This window comes from Mauremys reevesii, linkage group 2, assembly GCF_016161935.1.
Source record: "Mauremys reevesii isolate NIE-2019 linkage group 2, ASM1616193v1, whole genome shotgun sequence".
In the NCBI taxonomy this organism is placed as follows: Eukaryota; Metazoa; Chordata; order Testudines; family Geoemydidae; genus Mauremys; species Mauremys reevesii.
This window is the reverse complement of record NC_052624.1, coordinates 269,230,266-269,242,864: the sequence shown is the minus strand read 5'-3', so window position 1 is coordinate 269,242,864 and position 12,599 is coordinate 269,230,266. Positions and strand designations below refer to the sequence as shown.

Here is a 12,599-nt window from a genome sequence, read left to right as displayed (position 1 = left end):
CTAATAGCCCTGTCAGAGATATAGATAACCAGGGACTTGTTTGAACAGGGTGGTTGAGGCATGAGGATGTGAAGAATGTCGGCAGTGGAATACTCTGCACTTTCACTTGGTTGGAAAGTGCCTGTTCTTGTAAATATGGATGGGTGAAATTCCAGGAGTTTGGAAGTTCGGTTTGGATAAACATCCAAAGGCTTAGATCCTTATCTTATTGGTCAAACACTCTAGCTGGATACCTAGCGAGATCAAATGTCCTAATTGTTCTAATTCTAATTTCTGGTTCCAGCATTATGGCAAGAGCACCCTTTAAAAAACCAACCTGCCGGTATTTGGGTTCTTCTTACAGTAGTCCCAGCTGAAAACAGAAAATGAAGAGCTGAATAGAAACATGTTTGTTACATAAAGATTAACCAAACTTTCAAGAGCACCAGAAAGGACAGAGACATGGCATGAGTCTTTGGCCAAATACCCCATGCTCTTGCAAAGAATTTCATGGAGCTTTAATAAACATCACTGATCTGCACATAAGTTTTACGTCTCACCTACAAGATATAACCTTCTGCAGCACAATGCCTGTTAGTACCAAGTTAGAACATGAGTTTAGTACTGACTCACTCAGAGGGGAGAGTGCCTAAGGGTTCATCATAAAATGCATTTCAAGACACTCTTTTTTACGCGCTGATTCAACAAGGTACTTGAGCACATATGTAACTTTAAGCATGTGAGTAACCCCACTGAACTCAGTGGATAACTTTAAGCATGTGCTTCTGTATCTTGCTGAATTGGGACCTATATTCCTGTTGCTAAGTTACAACAGGAAAGGGATGGTGAGGAGGACAGTCATACTGAATGAGGAGACTTACTGGTCTGTACTATGATCAGTTGGGTGTGAATGAAATAAGACAGAGAGATGACTGCCCTTGGGAGGCCTCCAACTCGGCCCCAAATGTTTGTTTTAAAATGTGTGGCTATCAAGATATATTAAACTGTGGCCCTTGGAAGTACCATGGTTAATAGACAAATTTTGCTGATTTCCTTCACAAAGTTTTTCAGTAGAAAAGCACCACTGGATTTTTGGTCTTTAACTGAAAAAGGACCATGAAACCCAGGGCAGCTCATGATCAAGCAGATTTTTCACACCTGTTTTGTGAAGGTAGAAACCACTAAGTAACCAGCTGGGCCATTTCTGTCAGTAGCAGCATCTGCAGTTTGTGGAGACTGAAGATTCATCATCTAGCTGGGGAGCAGCAGGTGTCGTCCTTTAGCCAGGTTCCAGAACCAGGCTCCATCATTCCATTCTTGCATAATCAACAGATGAGGTTATATTTGGCCGCTGCTGCACCTATCCTTAATAGGATTGTGCAATGACCTGGGTACGGCACCTCTAAGAGAAGGCGGGAGAAACAGGTGGGTTGTTATGATCGGTATCTGAAGAAAAACATTTGCTTTCTTTCCGAGCCAGCCCCAGCTTATTTGTGGAATGAACAGGACCTAAAACACTTTTAGTCTTTAAAATGAAAATGTGCATATGGGTGGCAGTGAGGGGAGGACTGCCTTCCCTTCCCCTCCCCGCCCCCTCCCCCAAAAAACCCAACCAAACAAAAACAATGGCAACCTGTATTTCATATATTTTTCTTTCTTTCTAGTCCCAGTGTTGACACTTTTGATTAAATTACTGATTAACCGAAATCTGAACTCACTTTCTCAGGAGCACAACAAGGAAGCTCTTTTTCATATCTCGTGGATGGCTGGTAATTTTATGTGTCATTACGGTAACATTTTTTCAGCATGTGTAGTCATGCAATAGTACTTGAAGCTTTTAATTCCAACCGGAAAAAAAACATACGTGCTGTTCAGTGTAAACCATGCCAGATAATGTTCCCTACACACAGCATAAACGGATAATGAATGCTTATGACCCAAGAATGTCTCATATAAGTTGTTTGTTTAGCCATATGCTTTTTTTAAAGGCTCCAGTGATCTTACTTTATAACTGGATATTTGCAGATGAGATGCCACAGTGTTGGAAAGAAATCAGTGGAAAGTGTCAGATCTGGGACCAAGTTCAGGTCCAGCCACTGGTCACAATGATTTTGGGCCCCACACTACAAGAAGGATGTGGAAAAGTTGGAAAGATTCCAGCAGAGGGCAACAAAAATGATTAGGGGGCTGGAGCACATGACTTATGAGGAGAGGCTGAGGGAACTGGGATTATTTAGTTTAAAGAAGAGAAGAATAAGGAGGAATTTGAGAGCTGCTTTCAACTATCTGAAAGGGGGTTCCAAAGAGGATGGATCTAGACTGTTCTCAGTGGTACCAGATGACAGAACAAGGAGTAATGGTCTCAAGTTGCAGTGGGGGAGGTCTAGGTTGGATATTAGGAAAAACTATTTCACTAGGAGGGTGGTGAAGCACTGGAATGGGTTACCTAGGGAGGTGGTGGAATCTCCTTCCTTAGAGGTTTTTAAGGTCAGGCTTGACAAAGCCCTGGCTGGCATGATATAGTTGGGGATTGGTCCTGCTTTGAGCAGGGGGTTGGACTAGATGACCTCCTGAGGTCCCTTCCAACCCTGATAGTCTATGATTCTATGACACATGGAGAGCATGTGTAATCTGCCGTCTTCCCAGCATAACTCCACATACACCAGCTGGTGAGCAGAGGCCATGCCTGTGCCACAACCAGTCCTGCACCCCTCAAGCAGCATGTACCACAGGGAAGGCTGGCTGGGCTCTGCCTCCACCTGCACTCCCACTAGTGCAGAGCACCATCCTGGATTGGGGCAAGCGGTGCAGTGAGTGACCTAATATGTTTTTTCCATCTGTAAATTTCAGCTCTGAGTTTGACTCCTGTCTGTGCACATCACTGCTCCGCGAGCAATGATTATGCAGAGAGACAGAAGATTGGTAGAGGAGTTTACATTTAGAGCTACTGAGAAATGAATCTCACTTTTGTGTGATAAACCTATGGACGGTAGAGAAAAATCCCAAGTCATCTGGCATTGGATTAATCAATTAAAGTTCAAGGTCAGCTGTGGCACAAAGATAGCCAAAATAATGCTGATAGGCTATTAAATTTGCTTTGCTAGGCTCTGTTGCTGCTCCCCCAACCCCAGCCAGCAAGCAGCAGCATCCCCAATCAGGCTATGGGCTTATATTAAGGTGACACTGTCAAATATGACCATGAATTTCCTTCCAGCATTTACAGGACAGATTGCACTCTCGCCTATACTGGTGTAACTCAACTGAAGTGAAGGATGTTACTCCGGATTTTCACTGGCCCAAGTGAGAGCAGAATTTTGTTCCATTGCTCCACTTTGGCTCACTTTAAAGGCTTAATATAAATTCAGCGGCAACATCTGCTTTGTTTCCTTTTCTTTCCTTCAATGTGACCTTTTTTCTTACCCATGTCCATCTTTGTCCTCAAGAAGACCTCACCTGACCCTTCCGAATGCTCTGACATTTGGAATTAAGGTGGAAATTCCAGGCTGGCACTCCAGGCCTGACTCTGCCATCATTTACACAGGTTAAGTATCAGGAATAACTGCATGGAAGTTTTAGCAGTGTCAGGAAAGCATCCCTATTCCACTAGAGCACTCTAGCAACGTGCTTAACTTTAAACACATGGTTATGTGCAATTGAAGTTACATGATTAAGTGCTTTCCTGATTAGGGATGGACTTAGGCATTTGCTTAATTCATTGCTTTCCTGAATTCAGGCCTGTAGCAGGGACTGACCTCATCTGGCATTGGAACCTGCCACTGCCTCAGTTTCCTCACATTGGAAAACTCCTGTGTTTCTTTTCTTAGCAAATCTGGCCAAGTCATAAAGTTCATCTCCCCGCCCCATTCAAAAGGGGTGTGTGAACAAAGCCCTCATGCCCTGGTCAGAGTCACACAGTATCTTCATCCTTTTCTATTCCACCCCAGCTCAGCAGTCCATTTGCCTTGTCCTGTCACCCTCACCAGAAATCCCAGCTTGGAACCCTAAGTAAGTACAATTCCCTTCAAAACCTCTCCATGCTACTCTGTCCAGGCTACTTCCTTCTAAGAGTGCCCTTCCTCAGGGCCTTCTCATTCTTTTTGCTTCGGGGCTTCAGGACCCAGTTCTCTCTCAGCTCCCCAGTTCCCTTCAGTCAGTCCCACACTTAACCCTTAGCCTGTATAGGAGTCCTCCACCACCTGTCTCCTAGCATCCCACCTCTCCGCAAGTCTCTCCTAACCGAGCAGGCTCCCTTTTATATGAAGCACTCCCCATGCCCCAGGTTACCATCCCATGATGCCTGGTCACCTGATCCAACCACCAGCCCAAGCTGAAGCCCGTCACCCTGGGGGTGGATAACTGGACATAATGGGAGTGGACTCAACTCTCCTGAAAGGGCCAGACCACCCTGTGACAGGGATTTAACTTGCCTGTTTGGGGTAAGTATTGCAGAGGTCTTGCATTCGCAAGGAGTGATCAGCCAAAGGTTCAGAGTTCTCAGAGAAAAGGGGTCATGAGGGATCAGGAAAGGACTCTACAAGTTTTGCAGTTTGGTTCAGTTTTGAATAGGGTGACCAGATAGCAAGTGTGAAAAATCGGGACAGGTGATGGGGGGAGGTAACAGGCACCTATACAAGACAAAGCCCCGAATATTGGGACTGTCCCTGTAAAATCAGGACATCTGGTAACCCTAGTTTTGAAATAGAAGCCAAACTTTTGGGTGCTTATTTAGATTGACCCTCTGAACTTTTGAAGATTCACTCATCTCTAACAGAAATATCAAACGTCACACAAAGTGTGACCTACCTGATGAAATAAATATTAATAGCAGTCTGGGCAGCTTCCATAAAATCTAGGGGTTTACAAAACTATGATTTCCCCCCCTGCCCTTTCAATTTCTTCGTCAATTTTGTTATGGGTGATTTCCCCACCTGCAAAAGTAGAATGGTTTGTGAAGTGGGGTCGCTGCTTTGAAAACATGTGCAAATGGGATTTCCCCCCCCATTTTCATTTATCCTATGAGGTTCATCCTATGAGGTTAGAGAAATGTTGCCAAAAATGTTCAAAGTTAGGTTCCTCAAAGCTAGGCCCCTCAATCCATCCACCCAGACTCCAAATCAGCAACGTAGCTACATGGCATAAGCTTGTGAGTAGTAATGTTGAAGTCAGTGGGACTACTCATGTGCTTAAGTACCTTACTGATCAGGGCCAGGTTAAATTAAATGAAAGTTGCAGATGGCTCTTTATCCTAACAGAAAAAGGCATAAGAACCACCAATATCTGGAAGTTAAACCCACACAAATTCAAATGAGAAATAAGGTGCAAATTTTTAACAATCAGGGTGATTAACCATAGGAACAATCAAACACAATTTCTTGGCTTCAGTACAGGGGTAATTGGATGAATCTATGATCTGAAAACCAGGTTACTTATTTAGATGCTTAAATATCCACATAGGCACCTAACTTTCTGAATCCAACTTTGAACATTTTGGCCATTATTTTTTCTAGGTATTTTTAAAGCTAATAGAATTTTTTAAAGCCATTTTTTTGCATGCAGCAGAACCAGCCACGTCATGTTGTAATAATAATCAAATCCCCCCCACCCATCAATGTCACAATGTTTGTTTTAGCAATCTTAAGTTCAGCTGCCAGCTGTTCTGTACTCTGGGTTTTATTGCAGGAAGTATAAATTCCTGTTGGCTTGAGGTGCTTTTAGAAGCCTGGGAGGGAAAGGGCGCATGAGTGGGGAAAGAACAGCATGTGTATGTGTATAGCTATCTTTTTTTTTTTTTTGAGTAGGGTGACAATCAGTTAAGGACTATTAAGCTTGATGGCCTTCATGTTATCAAATTGCCTCTCTTTTTACCATTTCTTAATCACTGCAGTGTAATAGCATCTTTCAAATTTATTGGGACAATTAGAAGCAAGCGCAGTTCCTTTGACCCCAGCTGTTTTATAAACACATATGGATTTTTTTTTTAAAACAGCAAAGAGTAGCCAGGGAATCTGAATCCTTTTCAAGAGGTTTCTACCTTGAGACTTATCAGTAGTCTGGAACTTGACCTAACATGATAAACTATATTAAACCATGAAAAGAGAAGGGAAAAAGCAACCTTGAGCTCTGCGAGGAATGCAGGCTGCGAGGAATGCAGGCTAGAGTTAAGAATGGGCAACCTGCTTTGGAAAAAATAAAAGCACCCCTTTTCCCCCCTCCCTAGACTTTTGTCCAAAATTTGTCCTGAAGTCTTTGGAGGTTTGATAAAGTTTTGTTGAGTCTCTTGCTGCCCCTTCATTTTGTTAATGTGTCCCTCAGGTAGAAATACCTTTGCATGCCCATGTTTCTGGTGGGAACAGAAATGCAAGTGAAACTGAAATACCACCAAAGAGGCTGCTTCCTGCCTTTCACTACACTAGATTCAAGCTCTTTGCCCACATCTTCAATGTCTGACCATCTCCTCCCTCTGATCTCATTTCCTCTTCCCAGTTGTCTCTCTTTTCTACTTCCTTCTTATCTTCTGTTGTATTGTCCCCTACATCTGTTCATTTCCTGTCCACCATGCCTTTGTTTCCTCTATCCTACTCCAGATCCCTCCTTTTAACTAACTTCTTCCAGGTCTTCCCTACCTGATACTCTTCAATAATAAACTCTCCACACTCTCTGCCTAGGTCCCTCACCACAGTATCTGAGTGCTTCACAATGATTACTGTATTTACCTTTACAAAACCCATGTGAGGTGAGGGAGTAGCTGCACTTTTACTGCTGGGGAACAGAGGAACAGGGGGGCTAAATGACTTGCTCGAGGTCACAGATCAGGGAATTGAACTTTGGTCTCCCTTCTCTGTGGCTTAATCTCCAGATCAGTGGTTCCCAAACTTGTTCTGCTGCTTGTGCAGGGAAAGCCCTTGGCGGGCCAGGGCAGTTTGTGTACCTGCTGCATCCGTAGGTTCGGCCAATCGTGGCTCCCAGTGGCCGTGGTTTGCTGCTCCAGGCCAATGGGAGCTGCTGGAAGCAGCGGCCTGCCAGGGGCTTTCCCTGCACAAGCGGTGGAACAAGTTTGGGAACCACTGCTCTAGACCATCCTGCTTGCACCACTGTCCTGTGGTTTTGGCTTGGTTTGTGCGGTTTCTCGCATTCTAAGCTCTTCAGGACAGGGATCAACATCCTACTCTGTATTTTGAAAAGTAACATGTACATTCATAGTGCATATTCTACCAGCCTTAATCACGTTGGGTACTCCCTTATTCCACAAATAAACCCTCTGGAATTCAATCATGGAGTAAGATGCTATTTACTCAGAATGTGCTACTTGGTTCAAACTTCCACCAAAGTGATGTAGCAATAACTGCCCCTCCCCCCAGGAAGGACTGGAATTTTGCAGGAAAGCTTGTGAGAGATCTGGTTCTATTCTATGAACTCAAGATGCTCACATCTGCCTCTGAACATTTGGGTACTCATCCAAAAAATCAGGTCAGACTATAAATCTTTTGAGATTGGCCAGTCACTGTTCTATCAAACTCTAATTCCTCTCTGTTCTTGACTCATCTCAGTTGTGCTTAGGTATTGCATTAATTGCTCTGCTAAATCACTCAGTGTTTGGAGAAAGCTGCAGAAGATTCAATTTTAGCTACAGCGGGCCAAAAAAAGAAAAGGAATCGCTTCCCTCCTCCTCCTCCTCGAGTTTTCCATGTTGTTTTCCAAAAAAAAAAAAAAAAGATTTTTTTTTCCTCAACTTGCTCTTTAGTAGGTCAAAAATGTGGGGAAAATTGAAAAGATTTGGTCTGACTTTTTAAAAATCTTTGATTAAATCCTAGCAGATAGATGTCAAGAGGTCACTCTCTGTTCCCCTTCCTTCCTTTGCTTTCCCTCCCTTTCCAATCCTTTACTTGTTTGTACTTTTGGGTTTTTTTGTTCTCAGAATTTTATTACTTTTATACATTATTGGTCTCATTGCATTTATTGGGCTCATTGACATTTTCATAATGTCATCAAATACCCCTATAGAGGCTTAACTGCATCAATATAGCTACACAGATAAATCATCAATAACTTAAAATTCTTAGCCACTTTAAATATTGCTATATAAACACTGAGATGTTGGTACCTTGTATAATCAAGTATTTTCAGCATAGAACCATTTGGTCAGACCTGGAAAAAGAAAAGTCAAAGATCAGAAGGCCGATAATTCTGTTAAAAAAGCCAATTTCTTTCAAGTAGAAAAGCAGCGCTTGAGAGACAAGCAAAGAACCTTAAATGACTGGTCCTTGAGCAATGATGCTAAGAATCAGAAGCCCAAGGCAAAGCCAAGATCTCAGCAAGAGGCTGAGGATTTCATGTTACTTTCTGATCTTTTTAAACCTCACGACTGTGGCTCTCTTCTGGTGGAGTGTGAAAGTGGATTTGGAATGTGGAACACATTCAGAGAATTCATAACTATAACTAACCTGTGAGTGTCAATGGACCTCAAGGAATTCTAGTAAATCCTTTTCGCTGATCTTTCAAAATGATGGGCTTCCATGCTGAGTTGGAAACTTGTAGAGTATACAACTCTAAAAGGCTATAGACAGCCCTTGACCTGTGTGCACAACTCCCCAGTGCACCAGGATGGCCTATGAGCTAGGTGTCTTTTACATTTAAAAACACCCTTTAATGGTGGTGAGGCACCTCCCAGCTCCAATGATGTATCACCCTCAATGCTATCCAGCGCTAGGAAGGATGGTGAATGGTAGAGGGCTTTCTTACCCCACCACTAGTTATGGTTTCTTTGGGGGAGATAGACAGGTTACACTTTGGTGGACCTCTGATATGTCCTTTCTAACTGACAGCTTAGCCAGCAGATGTTTTGGAATGTAGGACTCTCTAAAAATATTCACCAGCTTATCGGACATTAGTTATCTGGGATGTACCCTACCCTATGTTAAGACCTCAGGGAATGTATTGAGTATGTCCCATGGAGCATTCCCAGGAACCTGACTGTCACTGACACTTGGCTGCTGCTACCAAAGACATCCACAGTTATTATAGATATGAACAGGGTCACATGATCTCCTCTGGGAAAATCTCAGTAACACCATGGTCTGTTCAGACAATAATATTTGAAAACTCATGGATGACAGGAGAGGTCCTGGAACACTGAAGAAGGGTTTACGCAGTGCCCATCTTTAAAAAAGGGAGAAAGGAGTTGCTGGGGAACTATAGATCAGTCAGCCTGACTTTGATACCTGGGAAGCTACTAGAACAATGTATAAAACATTCAGTTTGTAAATACCTGGAGGATGAAGGGGTGATCACTAGCAGCCAGCAGGGATTTACTAAGAACAGTTCATGCCAAACCAACTTGATTTCCTTCTTTTACAAGGTAACTGGTTTGGTGGATATGTGGAATATCTATGCTGTGGACATACTATACCTGGACTTCAGTGAGGCTTTCGACACCGTCCTACATGGCATTATCATAAGTAAGCTGGAAAAATGGGGTCTCGGTAGAACTACCATTAAGTGGATACATAATTGGTTAAACAACTGCAAACAATAAGTAACTGCTAATGGAATGACATCAGATTGGAGGGAGGTCTCAAGTAGGATTCCACAGGGCTCTGTTCTCGGTCTGGTGTTATTTAACATTTAAAGAATTTGAAGAATAACTAGCCAAAGACTCAAAAAGCAATAGCACACTGTATTTTTAAGTACATCAGAAGCAGGAAGCCTGCAAAACAACCAGTGGTGCTACTGCATCGAGATGCTAAAGGAGCAGTCAAGGATGATAAAGCCATTGCAGAGAAACTAAATGAATTTGGATTCGTCTTCATGGCTGAGGATGTGAGGGAGATTCCCAAACCTGAGCCATTCTCTTTAGGTGACAAATCTGAGGAACTGTCCCAGAATGAGGTGTCATTAGAGGAGGTTTTAGAATAAATTGATAAACTAAACAGTAATAAGTCACCTGGACCAGATGGTATTCACCCAAGAGTTCTGAAGGAACTCAAATGTGAAATTACACAAATGTGTAGTTTAAATCAGCTTCTGTACCAAATGACTGGAGGATAGCTAATGTGATGCCAATTTTTAAAAAGGGATCCAATTACAGGGCAGTAAGACTGACTTCAGTACCTGGCAAACTGGTTGAAACTAGAGTAAAGAACAAAATTGTCAGACACATAGATGAACATAATTCATTGGGGAAAAGTCAATCTGGTTTTTGTAAAGGGAAATCATGCCTCACTAATCTACTGTGGCTGATAGATTGAGGGGGTCAACAAGCATGTGGACAAGGGGGATATAGTGTACCGGTTGAGCAAGGAGATGAAGCCTGGGCAGAAGACTTGGATGGGGAGCTCATGGAGTGAGCCTCAGTTGTTGCAGAAGTTGGACGCTATGCACCGAAATGTACCTGTTGCGAGTACTGGGACAGGCAGCCCTAGACCTGCCCAAATCTAATGGCTTGCCCCCTGTACCCAGCGTGGAGGAACACAAAACTCAGGCCATAACTGAGTTTGTGGGGTTGGGAGGGCAGGGGAAGAAAGAGAGAAAACAGGGATGGGAGTGAAGGTCAAAGGACCAAAATGTGAGATCAAGAGGGGGACACCAAGCAGAGAACCCCAGAGAGTGCCCACTGCTCCTCAAATAAGTTCAAGGAGCCAGTGGACAGGGCCCAGAGGAACTATGCCCAGAGACATGAAGTGAAAAGGGTCCAGAATTGGAATGTGTACTATTTGCAAGACTGGCACAAGTGGGTCTAGGCCTGTTCAAAAATGAAAGGCCTGCCCCCTGAACTAACGGGGAGGAACCACTAGGCCCAGGCCGAATTTGAGTACTTGGGACAACAAAGGGACAGGAGTGAGGTAAAAGGTTAAAAATCGGGAAACCAAGGAACACTGAGCCAAGAATTCTGGATGGAGCCCACTGCTCCCGAAAGGTGTCTAAAGAGTCAGTGGACACCACCCAGAGGAACTCTGCCTGCGTACATGAAGTGAAAAGGGACCAGAACTATAATGTACATAGTGAATGAGGCAGGGGATTGCAGGAAGAGGAAGGGAGGTCTCACGGCTAAAGGTAGCTGTCCTAGAGAATTAGATTCTATTCCTGCCTCTGCCACAGAGTTCTTATCCGTGGCTGAGAAATATACTTAAAACCAAACTTTTCACATGTGGCCACTAATTGTGTATTCCTCATTTTCTGGGGCGTCCAACTTGAGACCCTGGGATCTGAATTGCACAAGTGCTGAATACATACCGCTGCAATTGGTGTCAATAGGAGCTATGCTTTTGGCATATGAAGTGCCATATAATGCTTAATATTCGGAAGAATCAGGCCTTAGCCCTCTTTGACTAGGCACCCAAAATTAGTGGACACATTTGACTTTAATCTCTTTGAACCTAAGTTCACCATCCATAAAATAGGGATAGTAATAGTCCCTCATCTCGTAAACTCTGTGGGGCAAGGACTGTCTGTTCTGTATTATACAATGCCTAGCACAATGGGGCTCTGGTCCATGACTGCTCCTGTATTACTACTTCAGTAATAATAACAGGTGTTATGAAAATTAATTCATTAATGTTTGTGAAACACTCAGACACTACAGTGACAAGTGCCATAGAAAAGCAGAATTCAGAGCAAGGCTTGAATAATGTGCAGTGAATTAGGCACAAGGCCAAAGTGGAACAGCGAGGATAAAAAAAATATTGAACAGCTCCCAATACAGTGAGCACCACCCACCCTGTGCACCAACTGAGGCAGAGGTCCTGTGGGGAAAAAAAAAAGGGTTCATGTAATTTAAGACTGTTTCATAAAGCGTACACACAAGGGTGTGTGGGTGTGTGAGAGGGCAAATTAGCGCTGTCCAAACAACTTTAATTCTTTAATTTCCTAACTAGTGAGTAATTGACTTTGCAACCTTAATGTTCTTTTAATGCAGTTTTTTGGATGTTACAAATGGATACATTGTAATCTATATATACATTGTGACCAAGTTCCTTCTCTGCCTTGATGGGTCCTCTGCTTTCCAGCGGATTTGCTTGCCTCAGAGGTTCACGGCTGCCCTCAGTTTGGCCACTTTTGCCACTGGCTCAAATCTGCCATTCACTCAGCTAACCTCATCACTGGCCAGCATGGGGGAAAGGGAGGAGAACAAGCCCTCCAGTCTCTGTTGTCCCACCTAGTGGGTTGAGGACAGGCCAGAGACCTTCCCCTCTGATATGACTCACATTTCAGATCAACTCCTCTTGTGTCAAATAGGGAGTTGGGGGGATGGGGAGAATCCCGGGCCTGCGCTCTACTCTGGGTTCCAGCTGAGGGCCCTGTGGATTGCTGCTGTCTACAATGTCTCCTGTAACACCTATGTGACAACTGCAACTCCCTGAGCCACTTCCCCAGGACCTCCACCCAGCACCTTCTTTGTTCTCACCACAGGACCATCTTCCTAATGGCGTTTGTATTCCTCAGTCCTCCAGCAGCACATCCTCTCACTCCCCGCTCCTTACGTGCCTCTCCGTAACTGATGGGAGGTCTCTCTCTTTAACCAGGTGCCCTAATTAGCCTACCTGCCTTAACTGGTTTTAGTAGCTCCCTAATTGGCTTCATGTGTCCTAATTAGCCTGCTTGCCTTAATTGGTTCTAGCAGGTTC

At 43.7% G+C, this 12,599-nt stretch overlaps 1 long non-coding RNA gene across 2 annotated transcripts; it reads right to left on the bottom strand.

Moving 5' to 3' along the window:
- Positions 1-248: 248 nt before the first annotated feature.
- LOC120396826 lies at positions 249-8,128 on the bottom strand. 2 transcript variants are annotated; one of them, XR_005593419.1, is made up of 3 exons: positions 8,081-8,128; positions 1,138-1,381; positions 249-352 (listed from the first exon to the last, which is right to left on the bottom strand). It is a non-coding gene; the product is annotated as an uncharacterized LOC120396826 (long non-coding RNA). The 2 variants fall into 2 exon arrangements; XR_005593420.1 differs by lacking the exon at positions 8,081-8,128 and adding an exon at positions 1,698-1,794.
- Positions 8,129-12,599: the final 4,471 nt, after the last annotated feature.